We start from the raw sequence: 25,230 nt of genomic DNA on the forward strand, positions 1-25,230 counted from the left end.
CACAACTGCCTGGGAACTGGGTAGAGTACTTTGTGGAGACATGACCACAAGAGAGAGATGAATACTTCAAAACTAATTTTAAAGAAAGAAACTGGGCATCATATACTGTCTGATCACACAAGCGTGGTTTTTAAACTTACGGGGTTTTTCCCCCTTTTAACTACCGGCTAAATATTTTATTTATAAATGTCCTTACCATATGCTTGGTCATGCAAATACAACTGCATGGGAAAATTTACAAAAACACCCGTTGCACATAAACATTCTTATATTAAATTGCAAAATACAAAAAGCACATTACCTCTAGTAAATCCAAACCATAATCATTCTTTAGAACTGGATTTCAGGCGACATAAGAGTTTAATTCTCAAACTCTCAGATCTGATTTATCTAGAGGTATCTTCCTTTTTAAAGGGTAGTACAGGTGATCCTTGAACAACGCGAGGGTTAGGGGTGCCCACCCCCCCATCCCAGTCGAAAATCCATGTATAACTTTTCACTCCCCAAAGACTTCATTACTTAATAGCCTAGCTGGTAACCGGAAGCCTCACCGAAAACATAAACAGTTGATTAACATATATTTTATGTTATATGTATTATATACTGTATTCTTCCAATAAAGCTAGAGAAAAGAAAATATTAACATAGTCATAAAGAGAAAATACATATATAATACAGTACTGCATTTATAAAAGAAATCCGCATATAAATGGACACATGCAGTTCAAACTCGCATTGTTCACAGGTCAACTGTAGTCGGTAACAAAGACGATTCCTTACCTTGAGATGCCTTTTGCATTTTTACAACATAATTTCACTTATTTCAATTTCTCACTGCTACTGTGACTTAACAGAAAAGTAGCTGTTCACTGTCCAAACAATTTCAGAAATAAAACAATAAATTCTAATTTGTTTTACGGTATTTTAAACAACTCAAGTCCTTTTCGTAAATAGTAAATTATACTACTAATAACTTTCCAATCTAGAGGCCTGTTGCTCCATAATCTCACAAGACTAGCATGAATGGAAACTGGAAAAGGCCTCTGAGCAGCCCAAAGACATTTCTAAGACTGCCTAGGAGAGCTCATGCCTTCTACTCTGGGGGGCTTCCCTCAATTCAAGTCCATCTGTGCTCAACAATTATGGTAGTTTTGGGTATCTACGTTTTTTTAGCCCAACCCAGAAATGTAAAAAACTAGAATAAACAGATACATAGATAAATAAATAAATAAATAAATAAATAAAATGGAAAAAAGGAGCTGCTAGAGTCAGACAATGACAACAGTAAGAAACAACCACAACAACTTCACAGCAAAGGAAAAAGAAGGACGGGGGAGAAATACAGCAGCTTGTAACCAGCTGGATTTTAGACATTTTCACACAAAACAAGGATAGCTGACACTTGTATACACATTCACACTCCCGTGAGCAAACTCAGCTTTTGAAATCCCCCAACCATTTTCAAATGATAGTCCAAGACCACCATGAGTATTACCAGTGTAGCCAGATAGCACTTACTTTCTTACTACAAGCAGTGGTAGAGAAGACAGACTGGGCGTTAAGCCCAACTCCCTTACTTTCCCACTCAAGAAAACATACTAGAATGCAAAAGAATTAATTACATTCATCGCTTTATTCACTCAACAAATAATTATTGAACACCTACTACTTGCAGGCAGTATTTTAGACACTGGGGAGAAGGCAGTGCACAAATAAGATACAGTCCCTGTCCTTGTGGAATTGTACAAGAATAACCTTGAACCTAACACAAATTTAGTAAATAATTCACAGTGGCATTTTAACTCATAGTAACAAATCGTTTATAATACACATCACCTCATACTACACATCACCTCATAACTAAAGACGGCAAGTAAGAACAAAAAGACCCCTTGGCTGCAAAATGCTGATTTAGGGTAAGGGCAAACCAGCTAGCACAGGGGCTGTGAAAGTCTTGGCTGGAGATCTGAGTTTGGGTCCAGCTCTGGTGCTGAGCTGAATAATAAATGCTTCATTTGATATGTTAAGAGGTTTCAACCTTTTACTATATGAAATGGGGTCACTAGCACCAATTTCACAGGATTAATAAAATAACTGTACTGCTTGGATGGATTAGCTGGTAATACAGGTGAAATGCTTGTAAAGTATGATATTCCATACCAAAGTTAGCTGTTAAACATCACTTTCTTAGGGTATACGGTAACTGATTTTATAAAATGACATGTCATGTATGAAACACGCTATTTAAGAAAGAAAACAGCAAAATTAGAAAGAACTTTATTTAAAAAATTACTTTATTCTTTTTTTATGTTTAGTGCTTAAATAGGTAAATTCTGTTAACAGGGAAATCAGTACCCAGCAGCAGTCATACTCTAAATGTTCCAGACTGTAAAGGTTCACTATACTACAAACAAAAAGGGAATTTATTTACCTAACTCTATTTGATTGTCATCTAGGTGAAGGGTCATAGAGCTTCAGTGAGCAGGTTGGTTAAATTGTGCAACAAAGAACATAAGCCTCCAGGCATAATCAGACTTATCATTACATATAAATTATCTTCTTTCTGACAGAGGAAAGGACTGCCTAGCATTTTGTACAAAATCACAATGGCATCAGCAGACAATGGCCCTGTTTGTATCAGGGTGGAATCTGCAAGAGTAGAAAATTCATGCCTCAGTTAATTTTAATCTATAGAAAGCATGGACTTCAAAAAGCAAAACTGTGAGAGAATCAGACAAGATCTAGTTAGATCAAAAAGCTCGTGCCTGAGGGGAGCCAATATAGACAATTTAAGAAGCAGCATGTGCTCACTTCATCCCCAGAAAAGACACATTTCCAACACCTTTTCATGATTAATGAGACAAACGTATGTCATTACAGACTACATGGTCACCTAGGTTGAGGTTAAAACACAGAATGGAAACTCACACACCATCTCATGAAAACCCCAAATCCAATGGGCAAGTTTAATTTCACTGATCTAGCCTCTTAAAACTAGCCATTAAGAGAGGACTACTGCCTGGGTGGAGAACCAAAGAGGCTTCCTATACAGGAGATCACTGATTCAAAGAAAGTAAAAAAGAAACTGTTCAGGAGGCAGTTTAATACCAAACAGAAAGTTACATGAAATATTTCCAATACCAGCAGCAAGGAAACGGATGTTAGACATGGCTGGGAGGCAAAGAAGGCAACAACCAGAGAGCCCTAAAAAGTTAATTGGAAGTTTAGTTAATGTATATCCAATAAAGTAGAATATTATAATTCTAAAGAAACTAATTTTCTTAGTAACAACCTTGTCTATAGTTCATAAATCATTTTTAATTAACTTCATGAAGGATTATAGCAATAATTTAGGGGACAGTCTCCTACAACACACAGGTTAATGAAATATCCTCCTCCCGATTTACTTCTAAGTAGTTCCCGCCCCCCACAAACCTTTGAATCAACCTACAAGTTTTAATGTGGCTGTAGCAATCTATCACAACAAACAAAAGTACATGGTAAGTCTATTTCAAGGGAATGATGAATCGAGTTCATTTTAAAAACTGAGTATTACTGAAACAGACTTTTTTCAAATTGATCTGAAGTTCTGGTGAACAAAAAATCATCCCAGCTATGGTGAAGCACTGGTGACACACAGAAAAAATTGCCCTAAACAAAAAGCACCCGAGCATAATTAGAGATGAAGCTGGTTCAATGGAAAGAGTTCAGTTACTTGGCCTCCCAGACAGGCCTCAGTATCCACAGCCACTATGAACAGACATCTGCAAAGACGTTTTCCAGCATCAGAAATACAAAATAAAGCGTCTACTCCAACTCTTAGCACCAAGGAAGAGCTCCCTGAACAACAGCTTTTACATCTTTAGATAAATTCAATCTCACCCTTCAGATTCCCTTCCTGCATCAAGTAACCCTCACCCTGTAATCCTAACCTACCTAGCACATGGTTAAGAGCTCAATAAATAGTAGCAAGTATTATTATCCAGCAAATTTACTAATCCTGTCCTCAGCCACATAAACATCTATAAATATAAACTTATAGCTACACATCACTTGTAAAAAAACATTTTAAATGGGAACAGAGAACATGCTGACTAAAATCAACCCACTCACTGGGCAACCAGTTCTAAAGCTACGTCAAATATAGAGATAATCTAATGAACAATCCTTTTCATTTAGGCAAAGACCCCAGGGCACTTAAATTTTTTTTTTAAGATTTTGTAGTCTGGTAGACATAACAAAAATCTTCTAGAACAATTATGACCTCTGTATCATATAATAAAATAGCCTGGTTTGCTTCATTACTGTTATAAACTCACAAAGTCATCACACTTCTCCCCCAAATTAGATTCCAGATTAAACAGAAGCAGATGGGCTACAAATTTAATATTTAGAAGACTAATTTTTAATCGAAAGCAAATACTTTCTTGGACAGATTTTCCTACTTTTGCTTTCAGTAAATATACTCTGAAGGAGCCCCTGGATATACTCCTTTAACAAATAAATGAACATGTGTAATTCCAGAAAATAGAAAATTAAGTTTGCAGAGAATTTGTTTCTACCTCCTCTTATCTGGTGACATAAATCACTTTTACATCAACCTTATTCACTACTTTGGGAATGTACATATTTAAAAAAATTAAGCTCTTTGTAGTAATTTCCTCATTTTACCATTTTTTAAATAATAAATAATTTTCTTTGGTAAGGTTTTCTAGTTCAGAGCCTTAAACTGTCACAAAACAGATCTCCAAGCCATCCACCTAGTAGTATTTGTTAAGATCAACATAGCTATATATTTGTAATCCTATTATCTCCTTAGTAGGTGACAACAAAGGATTTGGCCAACATTATTCAAGCTTTGTAGTACTTGATTTACACATAAGCACACCCTGTTGCAAAAATTCATTAAACATTTCTTCAAAAAAGCAAAAAGTTCTGGAGTCAAAGCAAAATTGGAAACAAAAAAATCAACAAAGCCCTTGGCTTTTAAAGGTCTAGAAACACCTTACAGAGCTGCCTCAAAGTTCACTGTGGTGGCTATGTATGCTCAAGTATTTAGTGTGCTGATGCTGCAATTTATTTTGAAATGTACTGAAAAATAAAATGGACTAATGAATTCAAAGAGACAGACAAATGGAACAGACCTGATAAAACAAGTAGAGTCAAATGTCAATGGCAGAAAGCAGGTGGTAGATACAGAGGCATATAGTAAATTTCTTTAAACTTTGTTATATGTTTGAAAATTTTCATAATAAAATGTTGGGGAAAAATAAGGATAGCAAATAACATGTCTTCTCATTCAATCTCTAACTCATAAATTATACTTTTTGGAACAGCATAAATGTTAAAGTTTGATTTTAATGAGGTTTTATTTAAGGAAAAGCTCATAAAGAAAATTATACTAGAAGCATGTTAGCTACAAAGGTCTCTGTCACCAAAAGTTTACAATTTAAAACACCCTGTTACAGGTTTAGTGTGAAGCAAAAGGTGTAGTGTGAAACAAAATTTGTCATAAAATTCTCTAAACATTTCTGAAAGCTCTCATTTAAAAGGGGGAAGAATTTACATCTCCCCAACCTGAGCAATTCTGTGCCACTAAATATGACAGCGAGTAAGACGATCCAGTGTGGAGGCTCATAAAAACAAGGTCCCTGGAACTGACTTAATGACATCCAAGGAAAAGATGCCTTTTTCATTAAAGTTTCATTTTTTTATGCTGGTGAATTTCACTTTCACTCCATCCAGTAAAAGGGCAAGAGAGAAAGTTGCCCTGCAAGCTGAGAGCCACTCTGTGCCTGCTATATTAAATATCTCCATTGTCTTACTGAGGGGAGACCGGATGAAGCAGCACAGTATAGGCCAACGTTTAACGATTACACTCAGAATAATTTTAATGGATAAGACTTCAGAAATGAGGCGGAAAAGTTCTATGAGTCATACTCCTTTCTAAACTTAAAATAATCTGTATATACATGGGTTTTCTGGCTGAATCTTAAAAGAGAGCAATTTAGTCTGAACAAACTGTATTTATGGTAATTCCAAATACTTAAAAAAAAGTTTGACTTTAAGCCTCCTGGGAAGCACTAAGCATTTTTTTTTTAAATAAAGCACATTTTGTGCCCTTTCTTAGATACCAGATTTTTTTTTCTAGTTTTAAGACGTATGCACATCCCTCTCCATCTCCCAGACTGTAGTAAGTAAAACACACGTTTTCACTACACCTGATCAAGCACAAAAGTAAACCTACATAACTACATACAACTATCTAAAAGTAAATTACAATTGTCGAAAAGTTGTGAACAGCCCATGACCAGAAATTTGAAAATTAAATAACAATGACAAATGTAATATTCCCGTCAACTTCAATTCTAGGAGAAATCTCTTTTCAGACAAGAAAGAAAAACACGAGCATCTAGGCTCTGAAATTCTTACTTACTAAAAATAATTCTACAACCAAGTTTTGAAATCAAATACCCTTTGCTTAATTCTTAACCTAATGTGATAGCAGCATATTTACACAACTACTGTAAAGAAACTTTGAAAGTTTCATTATGAATTATTAACTGTAGTTTAATTTTGACACAAAGTTATTCTCCATTATAAGTGGTTTAACAAGTAGGTCTCCACCAAAACAGGTTTAAGGATATCTGTATTTCTGATTCCTTTTCAATTATAACCACTAACAGCTCAAGAACTGTTGCTTTTGTACACAAAAAAGCAAGGCAGTATTTTGGACATGACTGAATGGAATAAGCACTGAACCAAGAGCTAATTTGGCCACTCATTTTTTTTGCTGTAATCATGTGTAAACAGAGATGAGAAGACCAATAAACAAAATGAGAACTATGATTCCACGAAAAGTAAATTTTGTGACAGATTAATAGTCTGAGACAATCTTGTAAAATTATATGATTTTAGGATTTGTTTCAAAATAACCCAGTTTAGGGGAGGAGGTACTTCATGAAACAAGATGACCTTGGCTACAAGTTAATTATTGTCAAAGCTAAGTGACCAATACATGGGGGTTCTCTAAGTTATCCAATTTTTCATGTTTTCCATAATAAAGAGTTTTTTAAAAAGGTTATCGACTGCAATATTAAAACATCATTTCCCCAACACTACAATTTTCGATGTGGCAGAAGACATGCGTGTTATACAGCTATTTCTTAGGTGTTCTGAAGAGTCATCCAACCAAAGATTTTAAACTAGAAATGACAGTAAGGCTCTGTCAGAAAATTACAGGAAAATGTCAACAGGCCACTTTATATCACATGTAATCAAGAGACAGGTGTAAATCAAAACAGCTTTAAATTCAGTAAAGACATTTACTACCTAAAACAACTCTACAATATAGGAGGATCATTCAGTTGAGCAAACACACACACACTACTTTTTTGTAAATTTGAACCTCCATGAGTTGCATTTCCTTAAGGAAAGGTACACATATACAACTAGGTAAAGAATTAAAAGAAACCCAGTATCTTTAAATAAAGTTGCTGTTTTAAAAATCCCACCTGTCACCAGGAGGACCGAAACTGCTCCCTCTACAATCCAACTGTATTTTTAGTTTTTACTTCAACAAGCAGCAGTGTAATTGCTGCACACCGATTCCTGAAAGGCCAAGATCAATCAAAAACCCGGTTTAACTCTCTTTCCCCCACCCTCTAAACAATTAAAGCTACAAGCAGAAGGGAAGAGTGACCTTAAAAACGTCCCCACAGCCAGAGAACAGAGGCAGAACAGACTGAAGCACATATCTTCGCCGGAACAGGAGAAAACTTCCACATAAGCAATACTGCAACACGGAGGTGGGGCAAGGGCTTAAAAGGAAAGTCGGCCAACGGGGACGGAGGGAATAAAAGCAAAGCTGCAGTGAAAAAAAGTTAGAAGTTAGAAATGTAGCGCAAGAAAGGACAGACATATTTTTTGCCAGCTTCCTACACCGCCCCCTCCAGAGCCTGACACAGAGCAAGCGCTCCAGAAAGGTTTGGTGAACTCAAGGAAAGCTTCTGCCAGCAACTTTACCAGAAATGAAGTGACAACAAGAAGCCGGATGATGGCAGAAAAAAAAATGGACAGGTTGCTCATACCGAGGGAGCTGGTGACAATCTTGAAGCTGGCTCAGCGGAGGAGATGGAACTAACAGCATCTTTTACAGTCTGCCTACTTACAGAGTGTCCCAATTAAACGTACGCCCCTTTCAGATGTTAACAACCCAAAACAAAAGCCCGGGCGCTGGCGGTGGGCACGCTAAATATTTCTGCCTCAAAGAAAACCCAAACGGGTAGGTAGGTCAACTTGTATCCCACTTTACCCATTAAGTTATACCTTAATATCACGCTAATAAATTATGCAGACGGTTTATTGGGACACGCTGTGGGTCTGGCACTCTGATAAGCGCTTCACACGCCCCATTTCACGGAACCTTAACAGCCCGAAGAGGCAGGAACCGCATTAGCCCCTTTTTCCAACCAAGACACAAAGAGTTTAAGTGACTTGTTTAAGGGAGTAGCGCTGGGGTTTGTACCCGTGCTGGACACCTGGGCTGTGCTCGTAACCACTACGCTCCAGATCCGGCTGCGGAGATTTAGACGCTCCGGATCTCAGGGACTTGAAGCGGGGACCCCCACCCCATCCCCCGCCCCAGGAATAACTCGGCATCCCCACGCACGAGGAGGAATTAGGAAAGGCGGCGTGGCACCTGTTTCTTGCCCCAGCAAGGGGTGGACGAGCTGGAGTGCCTGGGGTCCAGGCCGCGGGGCGCCCCAAGAAGGGGGGCGCGGGAGGACCCGCCTCCTCCGGGAAGGCCCCGCGGGCGGGACAGAGGCCCGGAGAAGAAGGCCAGGCGCGCGGGCCCGCCGAGGCCTAGGCCCCACCCGCCGCCCCCCTCCCCGCGGCCGCGGCGCCCGCGCGGGCCCCGCCAGGCCCGGCCCGGCCGCCTCACCTGGCTGCTGCCCCGAGCTCGTCCCCCAGCCGGCGGTCCTGGGCGGCGGCGGTGGCGCCGGGGGAAGCGAGGAGGGGAAGGAGGAAGGAAGAAGGGAGAGGAGGAAGGGAACGGCGGAGGGAAGAGGCGGAGTGGCCGCGGAGGAGGCGGGCGCCGCCGGGCCGGGGGGGGTCAGAGGAAGGGGGAGCCGAGGCAGACGCGCGGCCGCCGGCGCAAACGCTGAAGAGCCGCTCCGGCGCCCGCAGCCCCGCAGGAAGTGACGGGGGAGGGGCCTGCGCCCGCCCCCGGCCCCCGCCCGCCTCCATGCCCGGCCCCACCCCCACCCGCGGTCCGAACCACAAGTCCCGGCGGGCGCTGCGACGGCGCCTGCTCTCGCAAGGCACTCCGGAGCCTGGTGGGCTGGAGCCTGGTCGGGCCTGGTCGCGGCGGCCCGCCCGGGCCCCTGGCGCCTGCTGGGAGTTGTAGTTCTGCTGGGTGTTGAGGGCGGCCCGGGGACCCGCAACGAGGCTGGGCCGACCTTCTTAACTCCGCCCCCCTCCGTGGTTCTTCCCGTTTTTCTCTGTCCTTCCTTTTCCGCCTCCATTCCTTCTTTCGCTCCTTCCCTTAGTTTCTCCTTCCGTAAATGTTTATTAAATGCCTGCTGTGTGCAAAGTACTGCTCCAAGAGTTGAGAGTATAGAAGTGAACAGACAGACAAAAATCCCTGCCCTCAGAGAGCTTACGTTCTAGTGAGGGGAAAGCACATAATAAATAAAACCAGTTATTTTTATAGTCAGTTAAAGGGCGAGAAGTGCCAGATTGCTGTTTCTTTCACCCAGCTCTTCTCTTGGAGAATTTTCCTAAAGCCATTTTTTGACCAGCTACTCTATTATGTTGAAGTGCCGGTTACCTATTGCCGCATAACAAACCATTACAAAACCTAGTGGCTTAACCACCTCTAGGCATTCTTTGACTGTTTTTGATGTCCCGAAATTCAATCTAATTTTACAAGAAGCCGAGTAAGGGGGCCTGGTCCAGAGAAAAGTGTCCTCTGGGCCAGGGGCAAGGTCCCAAAGCCATGTTTGGAGAGGCCCCTTCAGCCACAGGACCTCATATCATGAATTTATGCAAATTAAACTGCATTGCCTTGGCAAGAAAGATTGAGCAATAGCTAGATTGAAAGATACTGAGAAAGATAGGCCCAGAGAAAATAAACCATTTTTAAATAGTGGGGAAGGAGTCCCAGAGTGAGCAGGAAAGAGGACGCCTGGGCACCTGCAGCTCTTCCCCTCACTCACTTGTTTTCTGGACCTCTCACAATGCGCACATTATTCTTTGCTGAGTGTGATTCTGGAAGTCCAAAATTCCCCACCATTAACTCCTACCCCCCTAAAACCACTTTAGTTTATCCAGAGCTGGGTGAAAGAATGGTCAGAGAATCTCCAAATACAACAGTGATGAGTACAGGAAAAAAAGGTACCTGGTATTATGAGGGCACTATGAACCCAGGTTTCAAGGTTTAGGGATGGTTCTGCAGCAAAGATCTGAAGAATATGTACAGGGTAACTAGGCGAAAGGGGTGCAGAAAGGGTTCCAAGTAGGAGGAAAAAATGTACAAAACCACGTGGCCCAGATGCTAGTTACTATTGCTACAAAACAAATCACTTCCAAATGGAGTGGCTTAAAAGAACAGTAATCATATTATCATCTCTCATAGATCTGCGGGTCAGGAATTAGGAAAGAGTTTGGCTAGACTCTTCTAACTTGGGTTTCTAATGTAGAGCTGGACCACTGGGTGATAGAACACCTGGGGACTGGCTGGGCCTTTCCCTCTTCATGGAGCCTCAGAGACTGTCCACAGGGGTCTCTGCACCGGCTACTATGGGCTTCCTCACAGCATGGCAACCTCAGGGCTGTCAGACTGTTTACACGGTGGCTGAAGGCTTCAAGAGTGAGTGTCCCAGAGAGCAAGGCGGAGCTGCATTTGCTTTATGTGGCCTAGCCTCGGGCATCATCTAGAGTCATGTCTGCTGTAGTGTCCTGGCTACAAATGAGACGTAAGCCTGTCCAGATCCAAAGAGAGGGGGATTAGACTCCACCTCCTGTTGGGAAGTGCAAATGGCAGGTCTGGAGCTCAGAGGAGAGCCAGAACTGGAAACGTAATGTGTGAGTGGGTAGCAGTTGAGAGTTAATTGAAGCCTCGGGTGTGGATGTTAGCGGATGTTAACACCTGACGAATGACCTCTGCTACACTCTCATGGCCCCATAGCAGAACTTTGCACCCTTATAATTATTTGATTTTCTGCTGAGTTTGCTCTGTTTGGCTAGGACTATGTGATCAACTTCCATGAGGGCAGGGACTCAGGCTGTCTTGATCATCATGGTGTCCCTGGCCCCTAAGACAGTGGCTGTACACACACATTGCCATCAGCTACTGAAGAACCACAGCCTCTCATCTGTGCTAGAGTCCCTAAAAAAACAAGGAACACCTGTAAGTTTGATTGGTGTATGTCAAAATCACTCATAGTATATGTTGCAAGGGCAAATACAGTTGAGAACTACTTGCTAGTCTGGTAATTCTCAAGATTATTTGAGGTAGACTGCTCCCCTGGGGCTATTTCAGCATCTTAGAGGGAGAGCATTATATCTTAGAAGATGGAATAACATCATTACATCTTGACATTGTGACATCATGATGACATCTTGACATCTTTTTGTCAAAAAAAGACATCATTTACAAATCAGTAAAAAAAAGAAAATTCCTAGGAATAAATTTTACAATAACGATGCACAATCTATATGAAGAGAAGATTTAAATTCTACAGAAGGATGCAGAAAAAGACTTGAACAGAAATATAAGCTATGTTCTTGACTAGCAAGACTATGCATCATTAAGATATCAGAGATATTGAGATCTTTTTTTTAAAGATTTTGTTTATTTGACAGAGAGAGACACCAGCGAGAGAGGGAACACAAGCAGGGGCAGTGGGAGAGAGAGAAGCAGGCTTCCCGCAGAGCAGGAAGCCTGATGCGGGGCTTGGTCCCAGGACCCTGGGATCATGACCCGAGCTGAAGGCAGACACTTAACTGACTGAGCCATCCAGGTGCCCCTATTGAGATCCTAATAAAAAAAAAAAAAAAAAGCAAGACTTTATTTTGGAACTAGATGAGCCAAGTCTTCTTGTGGAAAAACTAACAAGAAAACATTTCTGAAAGTGCCTGCCCAAGTAATAAACATATTATCATGTCGTACTAGTTAAAACTGTTACCTGGGCTCCTGGCTGGCTCACTCAGTAGAGCATGTGACTCTTGATCTCTGGGTCATGAGTGTAAGCCCGACAATGAGTGTAGAGTTCACCTTAAAACAAAACAAAACAAAAACAAAAACAAAACCTGTTAGGTACTGGTGTCTAATTAGTTCAACAAATCAGCAGAAGAGAAATTCCCAAATAGACCCAAACACAGGTAGGCATTTATTATTCAATAAAGGTGGTATTTCAAATTGGTGAAGATAAGAGATTTCACACAATAAATGATTTGGGACAACTACAAAGCATCTGTGGGGAAAAAAGAGTTAAATCCATACTTCATATCTTACACCTGGAAAAATGCCAAATGGATCAAGGATTTAAATGGAAAGAGGGAAACCATAAAAGTACCAAAAGAATTTCTGGGAGAAGTGGAGAAGACCCTTTTGATTATAACACAAAATTCAGAAGACCTAAAGGAAAAGATAGTTATATTTGATTTCATGAAAATAAAATATAATCATGGGAAGTAAAGAAACAAATGACAAACTGGAAAAAAAAATTGCATCTCAAGCACAGAAAGGCAAGCTTTATTTTATTTTATTTATTTAAGTAATCTCTATACTCAACACGGGGCTCAAACTCATGACCCCGAGATCAAGAGTCACAGGCTCCTCTGATGGAGCCAGCCAGGCGCCCCAGAAAGACAAATTTTATAACATGTAAAGAATTATAACACGTCCTATGAATTACAAAAGGATTAAAACCCAATAGAAAAATGGGTAAAAGATAGCAACAGTTCATGGGAAAGGAAAAACAAGTTGTTCTTAGAAATAACACCATGAGGGTGCCTGGGTGGCTCAGTTGTTAAGCGGTTGCCTTCGGCTCAGATCATGATCCCGGGGTTCTGGGATCGAGCTCCACATCGGGCTCCCTGCTCCTCGGGAAGCCTGCTTTTCCCTCTCCCGCTCCCCCTGCTTGTGTTCCCTCTCTTGCTGTGTCTCTCTCTATCAAATAAATAAAATCTTAAAAAAGAAAGAAAAGAAAGAAAGAAAGAAAGAAAGAAAGAAAGAAAGAAAGAAAGAAAGAAAGAAAGAAAGAAAGGAAGGAAGGAAGGAAGGAAGGAAGGAAGGAAGGAAGGAAGGAAGGAAGGAAGAAAGAAAGAGAGAGAGAAAGAAAGGAAGAAAGAAAGGAAGAAAGAAAGAGAGAAAGAACAAACGAACACCATGAGGGGTGCCTGGGTGGCTCAGTCAGTTAAGCACTGACCCTTGATTTTCAGCTCATGTCACGGTTGTGAGATCAAGCCCCTCATCGGGCTCTTTGCTGGGCATGGAGCCTGCTTAAGATTCTCTCTCTCCCTCTCCCTCTGCCCCCTGCAACTCTCTCCCTCTCTTGAAGGAAGGAAGGAGGGAGGGAGGGAGGGAAGGAAGGAAGGAAGAAAGGGAGGAAGGAAGGAAGGGCGAACACCATGAATTCAAGGATATTAATGGAAATACAGTTTGTAATAGCAAAAGTTTGGAAATAACATCAATGTCCATCAACCTAAGACTGGCTAAATAAATTATGACAAATTCTTACAATGGAATGATAATCAATGCTTAAAAAAAAAGAATGAGAGACATTGCAAAGAGAATGAGAAACAAGCTATAGACTCGGATAAAGTATTTGCAAATCACATACCTGATAAAGGATTTGTATCCAGAATACATAAAGAACCCTAAAGACTCAACAATAAGAAAACAATAAACCCAAGGGAAAAATGGGCAAAAGAATTGAATAGACACTTCACCAAAGAAGTTACAGGGATATGTGGGTGTCAAATAAACATGTGAAAAGATATCATTAGGGAAATGCAAATAAAACACACATACATATAATCACAAAGAGATATCATTACACACCTATTAGAATAGCTAAAAAATAATAAAAATAAACCAACAACACCAAATAGAAGAATGAAGAGCAACAGGAATGCTTATTCATTGCGGATGGGAGTGCAAAACAGTACACCACTTGGGAAGGTACTTGGCAAGTTCTTATAAAGTTAAACATGCACTTGCCATACAACCCAGCAACTTATGTTCACATGAAGCCCTTACACTAATGTTTATAGTAGCTTTCTTCATAACAGCCAAACCTGGGAACAACCAAGATGTCTTTCAACAGGTGAACAGGTAAACAAACAGTGTCCATCCATGCAATAGGACCCTACTCAGCAACAAGCATAGATATGTTCATGAAACAACATAGATGAATCTTAATTGCATCATTATGGGTGAAAAAAACGAAACCCAAAAGGCTACAAATTGTTTGCTTCCATTTTTATGACATTCTGAAAAAGGCAAGATTATAGGGACAGAAAACAAATCAGTGGTTGTCAGGGGTTGGGGTGGGGGAGGTAGCTGACTAAAATCCTACATCTAGTGTTTAGGTATTTAGGTGATTGAACTGTTCTTTATGTTACCGATGTGGTGGATATGTGACTGCATTTTCCCAAGCCCTTACAGAGTAAACTTTACTGTGTGCAAATGTTTAAAAATCAGTAAAGATGTCCAAGGTTCCCAAGATGGAGTTAAAGACCGTGACAAATGAATCTCACTGGCGGGATGGGAAAAAAAAGAGCTGACCCTAATTAACTTTGGAAAAGTGCTTTGACTGGAAACTGTAAAGCTAAAGGCAAAATAACTGCACATAAACACTGTCCTCTAGTTGGTAAGTGTGTTTCTCACAGGGATGAGAAATATAAAGCACTGTGAACTGAATGAAAATGAAATTACAACATACCAAAAACTTGGGGATGCAGTTAAGGCAATCTTTATTTTTATTTTTTTTTAAATAAAATTCAAATAAATTTTATTTATTTGACAGAGAGAGATACAGCAAGAGAGGGAACACAAGCAGGGGTAGTGGGAGAGGGAGAAGCAGGCCTCCCGCCGAGCAGGGGGCCCGACACGGGGCTTGATCCCAGGACCCTAGGATCATGACCTGAGCTGAAGGCAGACGCTTAACGACTGAGACACCCAGGCGCCCCAAGGCAATCTGTAGAGGGAAATTTGTAGTATTAAAATGTTTGCATTGGAAAAGCAAAAAAAAAAAAAAGTCTCAAATCAGTAGTAATCTAAGTCTCTTCCTTAAACTAGAAAAAGAAATTAAATCCCAAGCAAGCGGAATTACAGAAACAATAAAGATATGAGCAGATACCAATAAAATAGAAAGCAGTAATAATAGAGAAAATCCATGAAAACAGAAGCTCATTCTTCTGAAGAAAAAAAAATCAACCTCTATCCAGACTCATCAAGAAAAAAGAGCCAGAAAATTTGTGGCAGGTACAGAATACATGTGTTTGTTAATGAACAGACCACCTCTGGATTCCAGGGGTCTGAAATGAAGCATAAAAATGTGATAACAGTATTTGCCTTTGAAAGAGAAGGATTGAGTAGCTGGGAATAAGGTAGGGAAAAGACTTTTTTGCTGAAATACCTTTCAGTTTTCTTTTGAATGTGCATATATAATCACCTATTTAAAAATAGGGGCACCTTCCTGGCTGGCTTAGTCGGTAGGGCATGCCACTCTTGATCTCAGAGTTGTAAGTTTGAGTCCCGCATTGGGCCTAGAGATTACTTAAAAATACAAAATCTTTTTTTAAAAAAGTAACAAAAATAAAGTGCTTTATATTTCAAAGAAAACACCTTCACTTGAGGGATGGTAGTTTTTATTTGTTTTATTAAGTTTTTAATTTATTTAAATAATCTCTGCATCCAATGTGGAGCTCAAACTCACAACCCCAAGATCAAGAGTCACATGCTGGGTGCCTGGGTGGCTCAGTTGGTTAGGCGACTGCTTCAGCTCAGGTCATAATCCCAGGGTCCTGGGATTGAGCCCACATTGGGCTTCCTGCTCAGCAGGGGAGTCTGCTTCTTCCCCTCCCCATGCTCATGCTCTCTCTCTCACTCACTCTCTCTCTTTCAAATAAGTAAATAAAATCTTAAAAAAAAAAAAAGAGTCATATGATCTTCCAACTGAGCCAGCCAGGTACCCTGAGGGCTGCTGGTTTTTAAAAGCATATTCATTCATTCATTTAATATGTGGTGTTTATTATTTCCACAAATTTTTATACTTATATTACAAATGAAGTCTTCCTAAAGCAATATTGCTTTGTGCCCTTAAAATTTTTATTTTACTTTTTTAAGGTTTTATTTATTCATTTGAGAGAGAGAGAGAGCATGAGCAGAGGGGAGAGGCAGAGGGAGAGGGAGCAGACGCCCCACCGAGCAGGGAGCCTGATGCAGGACTGCATCCCAGGACCTGGAGATGATGACCCGAGCCAAAGGCAGACACTTAACCATCTGAGCCACCCAGGTGCCCCTTAAAATTTTACATAAATGGTTATCATACTATTTGAATTCTTCTGTGCCTTACTTTTTGCCCCTCAACGTTACATTTTTGGGTAGTTCATCTATATTTACATATGTAGCTTTAGTTTGTTCATTTTCACTTCTGTATACCATCTCATGGGTGTATCCCCTTGTACTTAACCCAGTCTTCTGTTGACGGACATTTAGGTTAGTGGTATGTCTTGCTGTGGCAGGCACTCTCACTATCAGCATTCTTGCGTATCTCCTCATGCACTTTGTAGATTTTACATTTCCTATATTCGTAATTGACTGTTTCCCAAAATACCCAGTGATGTACCCTTTTCTAAGAGCTGTCTTACCTATTGATTTTTTTTAATATATCTATGAACTATAGATATAATTTACGATAACTTTAATGCTCACAGACCTCAGGAAAATGGGGAGTAACAGTCATTCGATTTATTTATTCAATAGATACTTAGATATCTACTAAGCATTAATTATGTGCCACGCACTGAGAATACTGAGATGAACAAAACAGACAGGCTCCTGCCTTCATGGAGGTTACATAAAGAACACATCTCTGCCTGGTCTTTTTCTCTTACCGATTGTCCTAAAAAATCTTGATACTATTTTGTACAGGGATGCTATGGGCTCCAGGGTGAAATGAGAAGTAGTGATTATGAGTTAGTTCTAGGTCAGCAAGGTAGCTCCTATTGGCTCAGCTGACCTGGTTATCTCTCAAATTTAATACCAGGTAAGTCAGTTGGAAAAACAAAATCCTCATGATGTAAGTTTAAATTGATCCTATAGGAGAACCCATTGCTTATCTCAAGGTTATTTGGAAATAGGAGGGTATGTTTTCATATCATACTGGAGGCAGAAGGCTACAGGGAGTCATTTTCCCTGGAATTAGAAAGCTTAATGGTTATACAAAATAGCTTTTGGCTTCATGCAAATTATTTCTCAATAAGAGCAAAAGTGCTCTTGTTATATTCAAGTATTATCTGCTCTCTAGATAATGTCTGTTTTATTATGTAATTTTAAAAATTAAGTTTCTTGGGGCACCTGGGTGGTACAGTCAGTCAAGCGTCCGACTCTTGGTTTTGGCTCAAGTCATGATCTCAGGGTCATGGGATTGAGCCCCATGGCGGGGCTCCATGCTCAGTGGGGAGTCTGCTTGAGATTCTCTGTCCCCTCTTCCTCTGCCCCTCCCCCTCCGCTCTCTCTCTCTAAAGTAAATAAATAAACCTTTTTAAAAAATTAAGTTTCTTAAAGTAATATGCACCCATAGTTTAAAAGAGACAAATAGTTTTAAGAAGCTTATCATGAAAAACAACACCCCCATCCACTCACTTTCAACTATTTTCTTCAGGGCTCTTCCTTTATAGTTCTTTTTTTTTAAGATTTTATTTATCCATTTGAGAGAGAGAGAGAGAGGGAGAGCACAGAGGGAGAGTGAGAAGGAGAAACAGACTCCCCACTGAGCAGAGAGCCCAAAGTGGGGCTTGATCCTGGGACTCTGAGACCATGATACGAGCCGAAAGGCAGATGCTTAATTGACTGAGCCACCCAGGCGCCCCTATATTTCTTTTTTTTTAATAGTTTATTTATTATTTTTTAGTAATCTCTACACCCAACATGGGGCTTATACTCACAACCCCAAGATCAAGAGTCGTATGTTCTTCTGACTAAGCCAGCCAGGCACTCCTCTTCCTTCATATTCTAAAGGACATGCCTATACTGATATTTCTTGATTCTTCCATTTAGATCTGTTGACTGCCTACCATGGAAGATGAGAATTAGTTCTCTTAGTCCTGTTCCCACCCACTCCAACACAATAATTTCCCCTTCTCAGTTGTTCCAATATCTATCATAATTATTGATGCAATCAATATTTAATACTTACATTATTAAGCCTATATAAGTAGTATTCACCACTAAGCCATGTAAAGTATTATGATTACATTTCCTTTCTTCTGTAACTACCCCTCCCAAAGTTATAAGTTGCCTTGGTATTTCATTTTCTTTTGTCACAGGATATAGATAGGAAACTATTTCAGTCTCACTTTCAGCTGATGCTTCCCCATTCCAAAGTACGTCTGCCTAGGCGGGACTTGTAAAAGAGGTGACTAAAAACTGGTTTTAGCAGCTTTATTCATAATTGCCAAAACCTGGAAGCAACCGAGATGTCCTTCAGTAGGTGAAGGGATATATAAACTGTGCTATATCCAGGCAATGGAATGTTATTCAGCACTAAAAAGAAATGAGCTATCGAGCCATGAAAACACATGGAGGAAACTAAAATGCACATTACTAAGTGAAAAAAGCCAATCTGAAGAGGCTACATACTGTGTGATTCCAGCTGTATGACATTCTAGAAAAAGCAAAACTATGGAGACAATTAAAGATCAGTGGCCCCCAGGGGTTTAGGTGGAGGGATGAATAAGCAGAGCAGAGAGGACTCTTAGGGCAATGAGACTCTACTCTACGTGATAATGGGGGATATATGTCATTATACCTTTGTCCGAACTCATAGAATGTACAACACCAAAAGTGAGCCCTAATGTAAACTACGGACCTTGGGTGATAATGATGTGTCCATGTAGGTTCATGGGCTGTGACAAATGTACCCACTGGTGGAGGATGCTGATAGTGGAGTAGGCAGTGCATGTGTGGGGGTAGGGGGTATATGAGAATTCTCTGTACTTCTACTCTATTCTAATTTTGCTGTGAACCTAAAACTGCCCGAAAAATAAAGTCTATTAAATTAAAAAAATAAAAACTGGTTTTGTTACTTTTGGTCCCTACCCATTCAAGAGCATGAAAGGACTGTTGAAATTTCCCAAGATCAAAGAAAATGTTTGGAGAGCATTAATGAGCTGTGAGTATACTTCCACCAGTTTGTGGGAATGAGAAAAGGAAGGCACTTCAGTAAGACCTCCTGATGAACGTGATGTGTCTCCTGAAGCTCAGGTGACATGCTAGGTGGTGCCTGAGTCATACCTGAGAAGTATATGAAAGGGACCGTGGCTGGCTAGCTCCTCTGATGGGGCAGAAAGAAGCAGAGGTGCTGTATCAGGGTGCTGGACAGTATCCTGAGGACTAGACTGAGCCATGCTGGGGAAACACTAGCTTGGATCTGGTCTAAAAGGTTTTTCCCGAGGAGTGAGGTGACCCCAGTCAAAAGAGTCTGCATGTCTGGGGGTTGAGGCCAGAATTATAAGTGGTCATAAAATCAAGGGGTCTTCTGCATCCAAATGGCCAACAGACACAAGAAAAAGTACTCAACATCACTCGGCATCAGGGAAATACAAATCAAAACCTCAATGAGGGGTGCCTGGGTGGCTCAGTTGGTTGAGTGACTGCCTTCGGCTCAGGTCATGATCCTGGAGTCCCGGGATCGAGTCCCACATCGGGCTCCCTGCTCAGCAGGGAGTCTGCTGCTCCCTCTGACTCTCTTCCCTCTCGTGCTCTCTCTCATTCTCTCTCTCTCAAATAAATAAATAAAAATCTTTAAAAAAAAAAACAAAACCTCAATGAGATACCACCTCACACCAGTCAGAATGGCTAAAATTAACAAGTCGGGAAACGACAGATGTTAGCGAGAATGCGGAGAAAGGGGAACCCTCCTACACTGTTGGTGGGAATGCAAGCTGATGCAGCCACTCTGGAAAACAGTCTGGAGGTTCCTCAAAAAGTTGAAAATAGAGCTACCCTATGACCCAGAAACTGCATTACTGGGTATTTACCCTAAAGATACAAATGTAGTGATCCGAAGGGGCACGTGCACCCCAATGTTTACAGCAGCAATATCCACAATAGCCAAACAATGGAAAGAGCCTAGATGTCCATCAACAGATGAATGGATAAAGAAGATGTGGTATATATATATACAATAGAATATTATGCAGCCATCAAAAAATTGAAATCTTGCCATTTGCAATGACATGGATGGAACTAGAGGGTATTATGCTAAGCGAAATAAGTCAATCAGAGAAGGACAATTATCATATGATCTCATTGATACGAGGAATTTGAGAAACAAGACAGAGGATCACAGGGGAAGGGAGGGAAAAATGAAACAATATGAAACCAGAGAGGGAGATAAACCATAAGAGACTCTTAATCTCAGGAAACAAACTGAGGGTTGCTGGAGTGGAGGGGGGTGGGAGGGATGGGGTGGCTGGGTGATGGACACGAGGGAGGGTATTTGCTATGGTGAGCACTGTGAATTGTGTAAGACTGATGAATCACGGACCTGTACCCCTGAAACAAATAATACATAAAAAAAAAAAAGTAAAAAAAAAAAAAATTCAAGGGGTTCTGGTTGAGCAAGGCCCCACCCCTAAAGCAGATCAGAGCTCAGGGATCGGGGATGGAGGAGTGTCCTGGAAAAATCACACAAGTCAAAAGCACCCTGAAAGAGGAAGAGTCCACTGTGAACCTCTACCATGGTCAGAGAGTGCCATACTGCATCTTCTCTCTGTCTACACAGGCCTCTTCTACCCAGGAGGAACCAGAGACAGTCTCCTGGTGGAAAAGGACGCTGGAAGGCCTTGCGGGGAAGTAAAGAAGCCCGCTGGGCCTCCTTCTCTTACCTCAGGCGGCCAGTCTAAAGGAGGTCTATGTGGCAGAGGGAGAGATTATTTTATTTTAAATAAATTTGGGAGTTTTGACTCTTATTAGAGTGAATCAAATGAAATTGCCAATATTCAACCATTTTTGACTCACACAAATGGCAACTTCATATGGTTCAGCTTAATGCATGAGCGTGGACTTCTGAATTACTGAACCAAGGTTGTTTGGAGGTTTTAAGTGACCAAGAGAATTTTACTACCTGAGAGTGACATAAAAAGCCATGAGACTTGCCCTACACTTCACTCAAGGGTATGGGGGAAGAACAATTTGAATATGCAAAGAATAAACTTTGCATCCGAGAATAAACTTCTTTTCTTCCTACACCCCAGAGTTCCCATCTGTTCAACAAATTGGCTACACTTAGTTTTCTGTGTATTTATCACCAATCCATCCACAAAATCTCTGACAGAAACTGAAATTTCCTCTCTAGAGATTCAAACATATCAGGTAATCTATCACCTTATTTTCAATTTTTTTTTTTTTTTGGATACATTCCCCCACCTTGCAGTTCTCTGTTCTTCTGCTTTGTTTGGGACTGGTTCCTCTCCAGGCCTGCTGGGCAGCTGTGGCAGCAGCACTTTCTCTTGCCTCTTTCCTGGGTTGGATCTCCTGTTTCTTGGATGCCGTGAGTTTCTTTTTCATGGTTTTCTCCTTCATGTTCCACTCACTTTCTGAGAAAGTGGCCTAGAAGAGAAATTTTCGAGACCTTGCATATCTGGAAATGTCTTTATTCTATCTTCATGCTTCATGGATAATTTGGCTGGGTACAGAATTCTAGGTTAGAAATCATTGTCTTTTAGAACACAGAGTTTTTCTTTCTCATACCAGGGGAAAAATCTGTTTCTTAGTACTTTACACTTAGATGGGAAACCAACTTTTTTTCCTTTAATTTTTATTGTTATGTTAATCACCATACATTACATCATTAGGTTTTGATGTAGTGTTCCATGATTCATTGTTTGTGCATAACACCCAGTGCTCCATGCAGAATGTGCCCTCTTTAATACCCATCACCAGGCTAACCCATCCCCCCACCCCCCTCCCCTCTAGAACCCTCAGTTTGTTTTTCAGAGTCCATCGTCTCTCATGGTTCGTCTCCCCCTCCGATTTACTCCCCTTCATTCTTCCCCTCCTGCTATCTTCTTTTTTTTCTTAACATATATTGCATTATGGGAAACCAACTTTTTTATTACTCCCTCACTTCCTCTGTCTGTCTGTCTCTCCTCCTCTTCCTTTTTTTTAAATTTATTTATTTAATTAATTGTGGAGCTCGTACTCATGACCCCAAAATCAAGAGTCAAATGCTCTTTCAACTGAGCCAGACAGGTGCTCCCACCTTCTTCTTCATCTTTTCTTTCTTCTTGATGGTGATGGAGAAAAATTCTTTATCACTGGGTTTTCAAACTCCACAACTGTCAAAAAGCACGAAACTGTTTTCCTAACACAGGCTTGTCTTTCCATAGCAGAAAAGAAATTTGGCACTTACACTTTGTGTTGTGTTTGAAATACTCTATATAGTGAGAACACACGTAATCAGTTAAAAAATCTGCTGTATCTTGATAAATGATTTTTCTATCATTCTTAATACTAAAACTCTTCTCTTCCGCTTAATTTTTTCTTTTTATTAAAATTGAGATGAAATTCACATAAAATTAACCACTTTACACTGAACACTTCAGTGGCATTTAGTACTTTCACAGTGTTGAGCTACCACCACCTCTATATAGTAGTTCCAAAACATTTTCATCATTCCAAAAGGAAACTTTGTATTCATTAAGTAGTTGCTCCCCATTCCCCCCCTCTCTCCCCAAATTCTGGCTGCCATCAGTCTGCTTTCTGTGTCTATGGATTTACCTATTCTGGATATTTCGTATAAATGGAATCATACAATATGTGACCTTTGATGTTTGACTTCATCCACTTAACATAATTTTTTCAAGGTTCACCCATATTGTAACATGTATTAGTACTTCATTCCTTTTTATAGCCAAATAATATTCCATTGTATGGCTATATCACAATTTGTTTATCCACTTATCTATTTATGGATGTTTGGGTTGTTTTCACCTTTGGTTATTGTGAACAATGCTGCTATGAACATTCATGTACAAGAATTTGTTTTTAAATTCTCTCAAAAAACTATTTTCAGTTCTTTTGGGTATATATTTAGGGGTTGAATTGCTGAGTCACATGGTTACTCTATGTTTACCTCTTTTAGGAACTGCCAAGCTATCTTCCACAGCTGAACCATTTTACATTCCCACGGTGATGTACAAGTATTCTCAGATCTCCACATCTTTGCCAATGATTGTTATTTTCCTTTTTTAAATTTACAGCTATCCTAGTGAGTGTAAAGTGGTATCTCATGATTTTGGTTTGCATTTCCCTAATAACTAATGATATCAAGCATCTTTTCATGTACTTTTTGGTCATTTGTATATCTTCTTTGGAGAAATGTCTATTCAAGTCCTTTCCTCACTTTAAAATTGGGTTGTTTTTTAGTTTTGAATTCTAAGAGTTCTTTGTATATTCTGGATACTCCCCTTAACTTTTGAGGCTACCTGAATTTTCACTGTTGTAAAAATCTGGTAATATGAGTGCTACACAATGTGGGAGAGACCATTTATTGTCTAATGATATCCACTTTCCAATTTTTTTATTGCAATAGAACCCCAACTTTATTTTTAGGCTAATTATGTGCCCACAAAAAAGACTTTTTCTAGTCCCCCCTGTTTCTAGGCATGACCACATTGTTGAAGATGTCTATTAGACATCTAAGTGGAGATATTGGCCAGACATCTGGAAATTCAAGAATAGAGTTCAGGAGGGAGGTCATTCAGTCATGACCCTGTTGTTTCCTACCCACTGCCTTTATCTACCACATATGAGCACCTGGCTCATGTGTTCTCCTCCAACTCATCATCCTGGTGACCTCAACATTCATACAAACAGCTAATCCAAGATCCTGGTCATTCAGTTGTAGGACCTTCTCATTTCTAGTGACCTTCTCCTCCATCCTACTGCAGTCATCCCTTCTTAATACCATATACTAGGTCTTGACATTAAAAATAAACCTATCCAAAACATCATTTTACATTCTGGCCACAACCCTTCCAACCTCCATATTTCATGACTCACTGAGACTATTCTAGCTAATCAGACCTCCAATCTATTTAACCATCTAGTTTCTCCCCTTCCACCAGCTTTCTCCATCTTTCATGCCTTTCTATATTCAGCAAAACGTTATGGTCTATCATTTCAAGAACACTCTTTCCAATACCATAAACACTGATGACTATTTGTATTTTGATTGTACTTGTCAATCAAAATTTCAGCTATCTGCTTTGTCAGTGTCTATATTGAAAAACTCACTCATCTTCCCAAAACAAAAACAATAACCCACCTACATCTGAACCAATCTTCTTCCTGTTTGCACAGGAGTGATTGGTGTCTATCCTATTGAAACCAACCCTTATCTCCTCTCCTTCATATAAAACTTACACTACCAATGATTCATTTTCTCTTCTGGATATCTAGGCATTAGCTCTCAACTAGATTCTCCCAATCTTTATTTAAAAATTCTTAAGTCAGGGCACCTGAGTGGCTCAGTCGGTTAAGCATCTGCCTTTGGCTCGGGTCATGATCCCAGGGTCCTGGGATCGAGTCCAGCATCAGGATCCTTGCATCGGGATCCCAGGGAGTCTGCTTCTCCCTCTGCCACTCCCCTGCTCATGCTCTCTCTTTCTCACAAAAATAAATAAATAAAATCTTTAAAAATAAATAAAAATTAAACATTCTTAAGTCTTTCTTATCTAAAAAGCAAAACCAAAACAAATCCCTTAGTCTCATTGCATCTCCATCTCCATCACATTTTCTTCCTTCTTCCTTCTCACAGCCAAACTTATTGAAAGATTTGCCAATACTTTATTAAAACACATTGCTAAATACAATGAGCATGTTCAGATCTCTTGTTGCTGGATCTTTCACTAGCATTTGACATGGCCCATCACCCCCTTCTAGAAATATTTTCCTTCTTGGGCATCTGGGCACTACTCTCTTCTAGT

The 25,230-nt window shown here is 40.3% G+C and overlaps 1 protein-coding gene and 1 long non-coding RNA gene across 5 annotated transcripts in view; both read right to left on the reverse strand.

Annotated features, from left to right (window-relative positions):
- The window catches only part of STAU1 (staufen double-stranded RNA binding protein 1), a 50,974-nt gene extending 41,793 nt beyond the window's left edge, over positions 1 to 9,181 (reverse strand). Inside the window, exon 1 of one of the 4 annotated variants that reach the window (XM_088026790.1) lies at positions 8,945 to 9,178. The gene's annotated coding sequence lies outside the window, so the exon portion shown is untranslated. Of the gene's footprint in view, positions 1 to 8,944 lie in introns of all 4 variants that reach the window. The other 3 variants (XM_088026791.1, XM_028125210.2, XM_088026792.1) reach the window with 3 other exon arrangements.
- Positions 9,182 to 11,890: 2,709 nt separating this feature from the next.
- On the reverse strand, positions 11,891 to 21,840 carry LOC148163613 (uncharacterized). Its single transcript, XR_015769025.1, has 3 exons — positions 21,668 to 21,840; positions 12,192 to 12,280; positions 11,891 to 12,043 (listed from the first exon to the last, which is right to left on the reverse strand). It is a non-coding gene; the product is annotated as an uncharacterized LOC148163613 (long non-coding RNA).
- Between the last annotated feature and the right edge of the window lie 3,390 nt (positions 21,841 to 25,230).

This window comes from Eumetopias jubatus, unplaced genomic scaffold (assembly GCF_037043125.1).
Source record: "Eumetopias jubatus isolate StellerSeaLion01/CBP00866 unplaced genomic scaffold, mEumJub1_p1.0 scaffold_9, whole genome shotgun sequence".
Lineage (NCBI taxonomy): Eukaryota > Metazoa > Chordata > Mammalia > Carnivora > Otariidae > Eumetopias > Eumetopias jubatus.